The sequence below is a fragment of the Jaculus jaculus genome, chromosome 4 (assembly GCF_020740685.1).
Source record: "Jaculus jaculus isolate mJacJac1 chromosome 4, mJacJac1.mat.Y.cur, whole genome shotgun sequence".
NCBI classification, from domain to species: Eukaryota; Metazoa; Chordata; class Mammalia; order Rodentia; family Dipodidae; genus Jaculus; species Jaculus jaculus.
In genome coordinates, this window is record NC_059105.1 from 11,674,209 (window position 1) to 11,688,159 (window position 13,951).

Here is a 13,951-nt window from a genome sequence, read left to right on the forward strand (position 1 = left end):
AATTAATAGTCAATAAATTAAAAGGTACTTAGAATCCTGCTGAAATTGGAAACTACCGAATATCTTTTTAAATTTTTTTACTTGTGTGTGTGCAGGTGTGCATGCAGGTGTGTTTGGAGGTCAGAGCACAGCTTCAGATACCATTCCTCAGGAATTCCATGTGGTCTGGCGCTTGCCAGTGGGTTGTACTAGCTACCCAGGGGACACCAGGGATCCCAGACTTTGCCTTCCCAGCACTGGGGTTACAGGTGTGCAATACCCAGCCTTTCAGGTTTATATGGGCTCTGGTCCTCCTGCTCCTTGAGAGGCAGTCACTTCATGGCGCATCTTCCCAGCAGCTCTTTGGGAACACTCAGACAAAAACCGTAGAGTAGAGGGAAGACTGCCAGGAGCAGAACAAGGAACGCTGGACTCTGACAGGACCTTTCTGTCTATGCCGCTCCTCTCCTTCCTGGACTTGGTACATATCCCGACAGCCATTCAGGTAAGAAATCACCTGATTTTGGGAACTATCCCTTCATCTTCTTCATTAATGTCTCTGCTTTTAGGTACAAACACCAGGTACACCAATGTCTACCTGCAGATATAATGAAAATAGCTGTAGCACAGAGAGATGGAACATTTGTGTGGTTTGTAGGGAATTCCTGTGTGTTCCCAGAGAATTTCAGCCTTAATTTGAAAGGAGCTGCCGAGGCAGCAAAGCCTGTGCCATTCTCCACTTGCCACAAAGCTGTAATTCAATTAATTTATTACTTTGAAAGACTTTGACACAACAGTGGCGTACATGACCTATGCATGGTGGGAACAGATGAAAATGCTGTACTGGCAAAAGGCTTCCATCTCTTTCATGAAATGTGATACTATTTAGGGCAATCTGAGGCAAAGGAACATGGTGAAAATTCAAACCAAAGGAAGAGAACATAGAAAAAATTGGCCAGATAAGATGCATAAAACTTCTCACATATTTGTCAATATTTCCAAGTGTGAAACAATAAAATTCATTTTATTTTTGGAAAGGAAAATTTTATTTTTGCCTGTCTTAATAGAAAGATTTTAATGTAGTAGTTCCTTTGAATAAAAATGTCCTAAAAATAGAACCAAAGACACAGAATAAATGGTGGAATAAGCTGGTTTCATGGAACAAGCTTGCCATCACAGTATTCAGGAAGTGATGCAGGAGGGTTACAAATTCAAGGGTAACCTGGGCTACAAAATGCAACTCAGTCACCAAAACAAAAACAACCAACCATCAAAAAAAAAAAAAAAAAAAAACAGGCTGGAAAGATGGCTTAGTGGTTAAGCGCTTGCCTGTGAAGCCTAACGATCCCAGTTCGAGGCTCGGTTTCCCAGGACCCACGTTAGCCAGATGCACAAGGGGCACACGCGTCTGGAGTTCGTTTGCAGTGGCTGGAGGCCCTGGTGCACCCCTTCTCTCTCTCTGTCTCTATCTGTCTCTTTCTGTCTCTGTCTGTTGCTTTCAAATAAATAAATAAAAATAAAAAATATTTAAGAAACTTCACCTGTCTATCTATCTATCTATCTATCTATCTATCTATCTATCTATCATTAATTGTCTACCTACCTACCTGACTTTATCTACATCTATGTGTGTGTGTATGTACATATAACCGATAGGTACAAATTTGCCATGATATTTTAAAATAAGGGGACAGATTGCCATGCTAATGAGCCTGCCACACCTACCTTATCTGAGGGCTCCCTGAAGGCTGAGAGTTGCCAGAGAGGAGAAAGATTTTGTTTTGCCACTCTGGAGCCTCCCATGTAACTGGGATGACTGAGCCCTCCAGGTGAGACCCCCTAAGCATTAGCCACACTGCCCATCAGGAATTAAAATCAATTATAGCACAGGCCACTGGCTCATTATAATACTTAAAATCAGGACTGGGGAGATGGTCCAGTGGTCAAGGGCACTTACTTGCAAAACCTGCTAGCCTAGTTTGATTGCCCAGTATCCATGGAAAGCCAGATTCACAAAGTGGTCCATCTTCTCTCTCAAGTAAATAAATATAATAAAATGAAAATAATTTCCCTCAGCATTTTTCGTAATAGACTCTCACATCTTCTATGAGCCCATGGGCATAGTCTCATCAATAGGTTATAGGTTTCCTCAAATCGTAGTACTTTGATATGAGTCAGTAGCATAAATAAAAAAATAAACCACACTGATAAAATGTGTGTGAATTTCAAAGGCAAAGATTTAATTGTATAGAGCTGGCATGTATGGTGGTAAGGTTTGGACCTGAAAAATCTACAGGCCCAAGTGTTTGAACAACTGTTTCTCAGCTGATGGCACTGTTATGAGAGACTGTGGACATATGGCCCAGCTAGAAGTGGGTCACTAGAGGTGGGCCTAAAAGGTTATATCCACTTCTGCTGCTAGCCTCACCTTTCTGCTCCCTGATCGGCTGCTTATATGTGAACAAGGCATGTCATAGGATTCCACTGCCACGGACCAAGATGTTTCAGCCTCTGTCCTTTCTCTAACTTGACGGACTTTATCTCCTGAAACCATGAGCCAAAACAAGCCAGCGTCCAAGTTGCTTCTGTCATACATTTTATCAGTGACAAGTGAAGCTGCTAATGTATGTGACCAGGCAGGCTGTGTACTGCACAAGGGCCCTAGAGCAACCAAGCCAGCCAGTGCTCTGTTCGCTGAGCCTTATGCCATTGGTGCTGAGCAGGTCATATTGTGGGCTGTTGCTCAATGGGCATTGCATATTGCTCTTTCAGTGTGAATCTTCAATATCTACTTAGCAAGAAAACAACAAGTTGTCTATGATTTGATTCTGGCATCCCAAGGTAGATGGTGTAGGATCCAAAAACTCCACAAGAAAGAAAGGAATCTAAGTTGTACAGAAGTCAAATCAAGCCGGGCATGGTGGTGCACGCCTTTCATCCCAGCACTCAGGAGGCTGAGGTAGGAGGATTGCCATGAGTTAGAGGTCACCCTGAGACTACATAGTGAATTCCAAGTCAGCCTAAGCTACAGCAAGAGCATACCTTGAAAAACCAAAAAAAAAAAAAGAAAAAAATCAAGTCAACTCATTTTCTTTAACCACACTATCCACTGATGACCACTGCCACACTTATTGGGAATTAAAAATGAGAACTATGTATCCAAAGCAGATATTTGTATTTTATTTTTAACTGTATTTGTTAGTGACTCTGCTTCTATGTACCTGGGAAACTGGTTGCAGGTCACGTCTACATGGGGGTTTTCTTTCTCAGTGGTGCCTTCTTTGTCCCAGTGACTTGAGATGAAGAGCCCTGACAGAACATACTTGTTGCATTTCTGGCAGAAATCACCCAACCAAGAGCAGCTTGTGGGAAAACAGATTTATTTTGACTTACAGACTTGAGGGGAAGCTCCATGATGGTAGGGGAAAATGATGGCATGAACATAGGGTGGACATCACTCCCTGGCCCACATAAGGTGGACAACAGGAGCAGGAGAGTGTGCCAAACACTGGCGAGGGGACATCAGCTATAATTCCATAAGCCCACCCCCAAATTTAATTCCCAAATCTCTATCAGCTGGGAACCTAGCATTCAGAACAACTAACTTTATGGGGGACACCTGAATCAAGCCACCACACCCATATGTGGGTTCTCATTCTCTGTGGTGCCTTCTGTTGTCTCTGTGACTTGAGGGGAAGAGCCCTGACAACAGTCATGACAGTACAGAAGACAGTCATGTGAAAACAGTGCCGCAGGTTGCTGTGATTATGGCCAGGTGTCAGGGTGAGTAACCCAAGTAGGCACACGGCACAATGCCTTTCACGGCTGTAACTCACATGTGCATCCTTTTAGGTAAGCTGTCATTCCTGCTACGTCCTATCTAACAGCCAGGAGAGGAGAGGGGATCTTGATATGCATGTTATCAAATAGGGGAGCTGAGCATGAAAATACCAGTTTTGGAACAAAGTATTAGGAGGAAGTCCCATGAGGTGGGGGAGAAAAGTTTTCTATGTAGTGCTCACATTCTGGAGGTTGACAAGCTCAAGTTGGCTCTTTTGTGCATCTGATCCAGTCTGGAGAAAGTTTATACAAGAGATAATCAAGAGATAATATGGTTGATGTTTAAGTAATTGTAGCACCTAAACTTTAAGCCAGTAGCTTTATTTGGTCCCGAATGGACCAAATAATGGTCCTAAAAGGTTTTTTTTTTTTTTCTTTAAGTTCCAAGTATGTCTCATTTCTGGAGTAAAACAACAACAACAACAAAAAAAAATAACTGCATTTAAAGAAAATAGATTGGAAACCTGAGCACACATATCATGCAGTATTAAATTAGGAACATGATTTGAACATTCCTGAAAAATGGCTCCCCTTGATGAACCTTACTGGATAGAACTTCACAAAAGTGAAGGCAAATTATTTCCAGGATGCGGGGATTGTGTTTTATATGATGAACACTGAATGAATGCCATAAACTGCAGATACACATCACTTGAACAAAATAGAACTGTGACTCTTGTAACCCATTCTCGAGTCCTTAATTTAATTGAGGGGGAAGAAGAAAGCCTTTCATATTCAAAATGCAATAAACCAAAAAAATAAATAAAACCCAATTCTGTAATTATATTTTTGAAAATATTTGAGGTTAGTGAATCTTACCAGGAATAACATCATAAAACTCAGCCCAAATTATTTCCAGGGTGTGTAATTTGTGTTTGACAATAGGAGTATTGAGTAAATATTTTAACCTGCACATACATCTCATATGCACTCAAATCTGTAATGGTTTGAAAGAGTTTCCACCAGATCACATTTTAAAGAAAATATTTATTTATTTTATTCTATTTATTTACTATTATAGTTATTATTATTTTTTGTTTTGTTTTTCGAGGTAGGGTCTCGCTCAAGTCCAGGCTGACCTGGAATCCACTATGGAGTCTAAGGCCGACCTGGAACTCACAGCACTCCTCCTGCCTCTGCCTCCCGAGTGCTGGGATGAAAGGCATGTGCCACCACCACGCTGGGATCACAGAATCACATTTTTGTTTTAATTGAGGCAGAGGTTTAAGGATTTCATGAATGAAATTTGGGGCCAGAAGGTGTTGGTGAAGGGGGAGCTATCACCAAAATAACTTAATAATCTGCGGTTCTGCTGTGCGGCTGCTTAATACTGCTGATCTTAGTCTCATCAGTACTGGGAGCTGAAAATCTGAGCCCACAGCAGCAGATGCCGCTCTGAAGGAGCACCGGCGGGACGTCCTGAGTCATCCAAGTGGAGCAAGGCGGCGGTCTCCCAGTGCTCCGAGGGGTCGGACCAAGGGGCCCGCCGTCGCTCGCAGAGCCCTTTCCAGCCTCTGCTGTTGAGCATTTGGCAAATTTCATGTCCTGCCCCATGCTATTTTATGCTTGCTTGGGTATGAAATGTATTCTAAATTTTGTAGTATTGAGCAAAAGTGCTGATGCTTTTGGGAGCATTTCCCGTGCCCTGGGCTGTCGGGTGAAGTCCGGGAGCTGTGCGCGTGCACCGGCGTGAGAAGCAGGATGCGGAGGGCAGAGCGAGGCTTCCCGGGGTGGACGTGTCAGCGCGGGGATAAGCTCAGCTCCAACGAGGCGGGGAGGCCACAGAGCCTTCCCGAAGGATGGCTCCCTTTCTGTGTCCTCTCCAGCCTGGCCTTCTGTCCTAGCCACCGGACACGGAAAAGGGACATTGGCTGCGGTCACTGGTACATTGGAAACTATCTAGGAATAACAAGATCCGGCATCTACCAGAGGAGAATCACTCCCAGCGCACTTCAGGTGCTCCCAGCTTCTTTTTAAGCTCTCTTGCTTAACGCCGAATGGGACATCCACAGCAGCCTCACCGCCCCTTCACTTTCCTCTTCAACCGACTTCTGGTTTTCAAAGCTGTTGTCACTTTCTGCCAAGGTCTACTTGCAAAGCGCTTTGGCTAACCATGCACATATGATGGGCTCTGACAAACATACAGAATTAAAGTGAAGTGCATACGGTGTTTAAAATAAAACCATCTATGTCATGAATAAGAAAAACAAAACAGATGGGATTGTGTCTTTGGTCATGCCTCAGAAGAGTTTGAAACTCTTCTAAAGTACTTAATTTAATAATGAAAGAAAAAAAGTCTCTAGTATTCTAAATGCAATAAAGCAAAAAGCCTAATTCTCTAATCACAATGGAATTTGGTATCAATAGTTTCAGACTAAGGAATTCACTGGTGAAATGACTTTAAGCTTATGGGTGGGGAGTAAATCATTGAGGCAAAATGACTATTGATTGGGAAATCAGGGACCCAGCAAAGTATCTTTGCCTCAGCATATTCTTTCGTGAAAGAAGGATTCTTAGCTAAGCAAGACTGTGGTCAGAAAGAGGAACCCTCCTATCAAATTGGGTGAACTTGCTTGCTGTTTCTTCAACCCAAATTCTCAGTTCCTCCCAAGGCATACAAAGCCATCCATTCTTTACAGTCTGATTTTCTTTCCTAGCCTGAAAGAGGGTTACATTTGCTGAAATCCTTTGGTTAGCTCCAGAGCCACCAGCAAAGTCCACAGTCTTCTCTGGATGGAATCCTTCAACTTGACACTAACAGGAAAACACAATCAGTCTTGGAAGGGCAATGATGAAAACCTCCCTCTCAACTGATTGAGGAGAGGAGAGGAGAGAAGGGAAGGATTTACTCCATACCAGGAGAACCGAATAAACAAGTGCCATGGTCATTTCCTGCAGGAAAGTGGAAAGATTAGTCTGGTTTATACTGAGATGAGGAGAGAGCTTAACACGAGTTGTAGCTGATTAAGCAAGAGTGAATCATTGCACGGTCCCATCTAGATAATCTTCAGCCATTATCTCTCATAACAACAGGGAATTCCCGAGCTTTCTACTCTCCTCTGACTGATCTCCTCAAAGAAGGAGAGTAGACTCACAGCAGACACGGCATGCGTGGCCATTCGATTGTCACCTTCTCGCCACAGTATTTCCATTCACTCTTTACTTTTACGATTATACACAAGATACCATGACAAATCCTAATTGTAAGCCTTTAAAATCAGGTGTTAAGAAGCTCAGGATCATTTTCAGGGTCTCAGAAGAAAAACCTCTCTTGCCAAATGTCCTTGGAGACTTTTGTTACTGGAGTGGGCATTGTGCCAGATGCTACAGCAAAACCTTATAAAAATAGACAAGATAAATGGACTTCAAGTACAAGCTTGTGCCAGACTTTTGATTTTTAGGAAATTATTATTATTTTTTTTTAACCAAGCTGAGATTCAAGTCAATTTGTGACTTAGTTGAGAGGATGGCCGAATCTGGGGTAGGGGGAAGCTTGTGACATTTGAAGTCAGAAAAGCCCTGCCACACAAAACAGGTTCCTCTTGGCAATCAAGATAAGTTAAGAACCATAAACACAGTGTCAGAGGGAAAAATTACATTTTGCTCTAACACAGATCATATACAGATGACTGATTTTTCTTTCAAGTTCAAACACAGAAAGATTGTTTATATTTTTGCACTTCTGACCAGGCCGACAGAACAATCTTTGAGGCCTGAATAGAGGTGGTAAAGACATTTCAACTATTTCTTTGCTCAAGAAATAGCATAATAATGACAGCATGTACATTAGCTCAGCTTCCTGAGATTCAGAACAGAGTTGCTGCTGGTGATGGTTTTCTGCCTGTTCAGTTTTTTTATAACTCATAAAAGACATCATCATTACAGTTTTTAAATGATATTTCCCTTTGCTTGGTTCTTTTGGGACATCTCAAACTCTCTCCTTAATGTTGTTGTGGGGGTCTGTCTCTATCTATCACACCAAGCTGTCCCAAACTGACACCTCACATTTTTATTTTTATTTTTATTTCATCAAGTTATGTGACTGATCATTTACATGCTGAACATAATATAATTGTACAATACAGTTGAAAAATGTTAAGAACTATATGAATCCAAGGCATCATTCATGCTTCATAATTTTTATAAAAATCTGTTCTCAAGAATTAAAAGATATAGCAAAAAAAAATTAAAATTCATCCATGACAGTGTTTCATCTAGTCCAAGATTATTGAGCCAACTGTTTTTATTTAGTCAGAGTTGAGGGGAGTGGAAGGTTGCCCAGTTCTTTAGCTGTTTGGCCTTACTTACTGCAACAAATGCATGATGAGTCTACGTTCATGGAACCCTTTGATGTGCAGAGCAGTGTGATGGAAACAGATATTTCTGAAAAGCAACAAACAGTCCCTGCTCTCTAAACGTTTGCAAACTTGTGATAGAGGAAAGAGCTGCTTGTGTTTAGAAATACACAAACACACATGCTCACCATTAAACAACAATAGAGACCATAGTGCAAATAGTGAAGGAGTTAAAATAAGGCATGGTAGGTTATAAACATCTGCTTTCATTACAAAGTGTGTGTGTGTGTGTGTGTGTGTGTGTGTGTGTGTGTGTATGTGTGCATGCGTGCATGCGTGCATGTGTGTGTGTATTCCCTAAAGGATCCTTGACAGAGGACCTATGCTAGGCCTGTGCCATGTATTATCTTATGGAATTGTCATATCAATAACTGAAATAGGTATATTGATTAATTCCATTTTACAGCACTAGACACAAAGCCTCAGACACTAAGCAATTTAGTCAAATTTACCAGCTATCAAATAGCAAAGCTGCGCGTCTTCAGATTTCTATCATTTTGATTCCAAGCCCTGTTGTTTAACAGTGTTGGTAACCTGAGATCTGCGTGCCTGAAAGGTTCCCACTGGCAGAGGGAAAGTGCAGTGTCGACCGCACCACGCCCGCTGTCTTAAGTTGGAACATCAGCAGGCCAGAAAACCTTTGCTGCACTTGGGCCCCAAGTGTTCCTAGGATGTAGGTATTTGGTGCTTCATATAAGCACAGTTGTGTGAGAAGAAAGAAATGGAAAAGAATAAATCTGAATTCATTGTTACTGTGGCTGAGGTCACCTGGGCAGAGCTTTCTTCAGTTTCCACTACAGTTTTTCAGGAGTCTAAAAATCATTGAGCAAGTAAAAATTCTTCTCCTTCTCCCACGGGAAAACAAGGGGAAATAGAGTTTCCTCCTGAGTGATTAGAGTCTGAAGGATGGCCCATATCTGGAATTTCCAGGTAGCTAATTGGAATCTACTGTACATTTTATCCTTTGTCTGGAATCTTTCTCCTTACATATTGTCCCCTTCCCATGCAGAGCTGGAAGAGTCAAATCTTATTTAGCCAGAATTTAGAAGGGAAAAAGTATTCCCATTAGATTTTGAAATGAAATGAATGTTAATTGTGGCAAGGAAGTGTTTTTATTACATTTTATATGATTCTGTTGGGACATAATGGGTAATTGCAATCCAATTCCTAAATTCAAAGAATCTCAAGATCAAGTTGAAATGTGAGTGTGTCTGTTTAGGACAAGACACTTGTAACTTGCTTGTGTGTTCCTTCCCCTTTCTCTAAGCAGCGTGATGCCTACACCAAGCTCCGAGCTGCTCTGGGAGAGATTCTCAAAGTGAAATATAAACTTTATTTTTCCTAGCTTGACTGCACGTAAATCTAGTGATGATGTTCCGGGCACTGTGTTTTACAGCACTGCCAGTGGGGCCAGGCACTGGCTCCAGTACTTCGCTGCTCCTCTGCCTTCTTGTATTTTTCACTGTCACTCAATGATAAGTCCTATATCTGCATTTGTTTTATGGAAAAAGTATCAAATACTGCTTTTTAATTTAGTTTTTTTTTTTTTCCTTGAGCAAGCCCAACAGACTGGCTTTCTTTTTTGTTTTTTTTATGTGAGAGATCAAGTGAGAGAAAGAGAGAGAGAATTGGCATGCCAGGGCCTCCAGCCACTGCAATCAAACTCCAGACATGTGCGCCCCTCTGTGCGTAAGCGTGACCTTGCATGCTTATGTCACTTTCTGCATCTGGCTTACGTGGAACCTGGAGAGGAGAACATGAGTCCTTAGGCTTTGCAGGCAAGTGTCTTAACCACTAAGCCATCTCTCCAGCCCAGATACTCCTTTTTGCAACATCACATCATGTAGCTTGGAAATGTGAGCATGAATTCTCACTTTATCATCAACAGTATCCTAACGACAATTTGGATCCTGTTTAACCCCCTTGAGAACTCTGCAAGCCAGGCTGTGTGCCTATCATTGGTGGCGACATGATGTTTAGGGAGGCTCAAGACTAATGGCCGCTGCAGCAGAACGTTAGCCTTACCTTGCATTACTTGGAGGACTTGTTTAAAATGCAGCATTGGCTTCCACACCCAGAAGAATTTTGGGTTCAGTGTATTTGGAATCAAGGACCCCACTGGCTGTGCATATCTCAAATAAGATAATATGTTCCCACATGTGCACATCCCTATTTAGTATCCTTTCTTTAGGAGTATCTTGCAATTTAGCAATATTTTTCTTTAAATGGAATTCAAAAACATTAGTATTTTTTTCAATTGGGAAAGTCGGATTTCACTGTGGACCATGATGCATCCTCGGTGCTGGAGAAGGGTGGCCACAGGGAAAGAAGGCAGAGGGTCAGAAAAGACAGTGGTGTGAGGCAAAGCACGCATCCAACATCTCTGCTCCAAATAGTTTTACTACTTGTGCCATTTTGTATCCGCAGCCCACGTTCTTGGAAAGCGTGGAAACCAGGGACAGAGGGGACACATGGCAATGCGTGCCATCGAGCTGTCACTCTGGAGACTCCACCTTGCATCGCCTCCATTTTTTCCAGAATTGCTATGTCATGAAAAATGAAGGAGTGGGGTATATAAAGCAACAAGAGACACTTAAGGAGAATATTTTTTCAATTAATATGTCAAAAGTTAAAGCAAAGGTTTGCTGTAGCTTTCTCTGTCATTGAGGACCCGGGGGGCTGGGCTGGCCCCTCTGCTGATAGCCATGCATCACGGGCTGAAACATCCTGCAGCTTTCTGTCTGTCTTCCTTTGCTCCAGGACCCCGCAGACGCTTCAACTGGGTGCCATGTCCACACACATGTACAGCCATGCTAATGGCACATGTGACTTCTCTTGCTTCTCTATGAGGGACTCTCAGAGAACTGGTGTGTTTGCCTATCCAACATCTCTTTCCCAGCCTTTGCCGCGGCGTGTCAGGATTCCCTGCGGCATCCCTGGAGTTGACTTCATCTTGCCTGTGAGACCCTTGTTCAGTGCCAGGGCCATCCGCACTCTCATGTGAGGTTGGATTTTCTTGATTTGAATTTCCCACTGGCTAGAGGGAAGCTATGTGCTTCCATCTGCTCAATACATGGGGAAAACCCACTTGAAAAGGAAGGGAAGGCTGGACGAGATGGGATGGCTCAGTAGATAGCATACTTGCTGAGTAAGCCTCTCTGCCTGAGGTTGTATCCCCAGAATCGGTACAAAGCAACTCCACAATGCTATAGTCTGTAACCCCAGCATGCCCACGGCAAGAAGGTGATCCTGTTTTGGGTGAGGGCACCACTGCCGCTAAGTGTGAGAGGTGGAGGCGAGCAGGAGGCTGCATGTGAGGAAGGAGGGGCAACCTCTGAAACTTGTCAAAGGAAGGGCCTCCAGGGCAAACAAGAAATCTGGCACCAAAATTTTCACAAAGCTGAAATGTCACATTTCTATTTCGTGTAGGACTCCCCAGCCCAGTCAAAGTCCTGTCTCTGGCGTTCTGGTAAATGTTTAATAATTAGCTCTTTAGGAAAAAGTTTTCTATTTTTTTTTTAAACCATGGTTACTGCAAGTTCTGGCTTTGTAAATTTAATCCCCTGATTGCCAATTTCCAGCAGCCAATATATCAACTGACTCATGAAATTCCTTAAAATTTAACAATTGCCTCTGGTAGGAGCTGACCCCGCCCACACTGGGAGTACTGAGTGGAAGCTGTAATTATCAGTGCTTCGTGTATGTACTGAAGATCTGTCATGTGTCCTCCACAAAGGACTCAGACGTGAATCAGAGGCTTCATGGGCTCAGAAAGAAACCCTATGCGTTCCTTTGGTATCCTGTTGGCAAAAGGACCTTTATGATGCGGTTGGATGGGGAAGGGACTTCTGAAGAGAACCCTGGCTATGGAGGTCACAGACCACTGCCACGGGGTCATTATGGTGCTGCCACCTCCCAGGCAGCCTGGCTGCGGTATGCAGCCTGCTTTGCGGTGTTAGGCAGGTGCTCTGGATCTGAACACAAAGGGAACCATTGTGGCAAGAAGGACCTGCAGCCTCTGCAAAGGAGAGAAGCATTCGCCCTGGAGGCGAGAGACAGTCGCTGGGGAAGGGTGGACGCCCTCACCTGTCCCAGACCCACAACAAGTTCAAACACACCGGGGAGATCAGGACTTGAGGGAAGAAGGCAAGGGTGGGGACACTTTCCAAGTGGCAGCTGCAGCAGGAGGAAGGAGGCAGAGAGAGAAGAGGCTGGTTGTGCAGAGAGCCTTCTGCTCAGGTGGCAGAGGGCACAGCAGGAGAAGGTGGCAGGTGGGGCTGGCTGGGACGTCCCCTCAAGCCGGGTGTCGTCTTGCTTTAAGATCAGCCCCGTCACCCAACCCAAAGAACAGCAGCGAGCACAAAAGTAAAAAAAAAAAAAAAAAAAAAAAAAAAAAAAAAAAAAAAAGTGTGGCCGAAGAGATGGCTTAGCCATTAAGACACTTACCTATGAAGGCTAAAGACCCAGGTTTGATTTCCATGAGAACCATGTAAGCCATGCACACAGGGCGGTGCATGTACCTGGAGTTCCTTTGAAGTGGCTAGACGCCCTGGCCTGCCCATTCTCTCTGTCTCCCTCTGTGTCTCTCTTTTTCTTTCTCTCTCTAAAATAAATAAGTAAAACATTTATTTTTTGAAATGCGCAGTGCCCCAGAAATTTGGAGCACTTTGATATTGCCTTGACCTATAATACTTGGAAAGATTCAAAAAGTACTAGTTCTCTTCACCACCTTTGAAGAATAAATTAAACTAAAATAAAAAAAAAAAATTAGCTTTCATGCTCAGCTGTGATCCCAGCACGCGGGTGGGAGGGAGTGAAGGGCTGAGTCAGGAAGAGCTCTGCACTTAAGGCCAGCATGGGTTACATAGTGATACTCTTTCAAATAGAGCAAAGATTCTTTGGAAACTTAAAAAAAAAGGAAGGATACGCTTTGTGAGAGATTTATGCACACAATGGACTGCCTTAAGTAAAACAAAACTAAGAAAAATGCTGCTTGCTTTTGAGGAATGTGATTTCAGCTCAGTTTCTTTGGACTTGGCAGGAAACAAATGGCAAGAAAACTTATTTCCTATGTGTTTTGCTTCACACAATGATGCGTATGTGCTGGTGAGATGCATGGAGACATGATGTGACATACCTTCAAGAACATGCCAACTAGTGAGCATATTTCCTACCCTTGTCCCCTAAAAATCTCTTTAACCAGGTTCCTTCCTAAGCAACAAAGGTATCATACAATTGATATTTCCCCCTATCCCCTACAACCCACATCTGAGGAAGATCTATGGATTTCACAGCAGAAATGAATGTACAGGCAGAAAAATAAAGAATAAAAATCCAAGTAGCAATATTCCATCTTCAGCTTAAGCATTTACCAGACTTCAGCCCAAATGGGTTCTCCAGCATTCTCTGTTATTTGAACAAGTCAGTCTCTCCCCAGCCTGTCCTTAATTAGTACCGAAACTAGGACAGATAGATTCACAAGGTTTCTGTTTGGCATGAAATTGACAAACCAATTTACAATCAAGTTAGACCCAGTTCCTCTAAATATAAGGTAAATAACTCATTTTGAAGCTTAGCTAATTCATCTTAAGTGCATAAATAATGCATGAATAAGTGTTCTATATGAAACATGTCAAATAATTTGAAAGCCTATAGTGATCTGAGTTACTAAATCCAATCCTCCTGCCCCTGTGGTTTCTTCCCGTCAAAGTGACGATCACTCTTGGTATCCCAAGTATAGTTCTGGAACTTTTTCTATTCACTTATCTATAATGTTC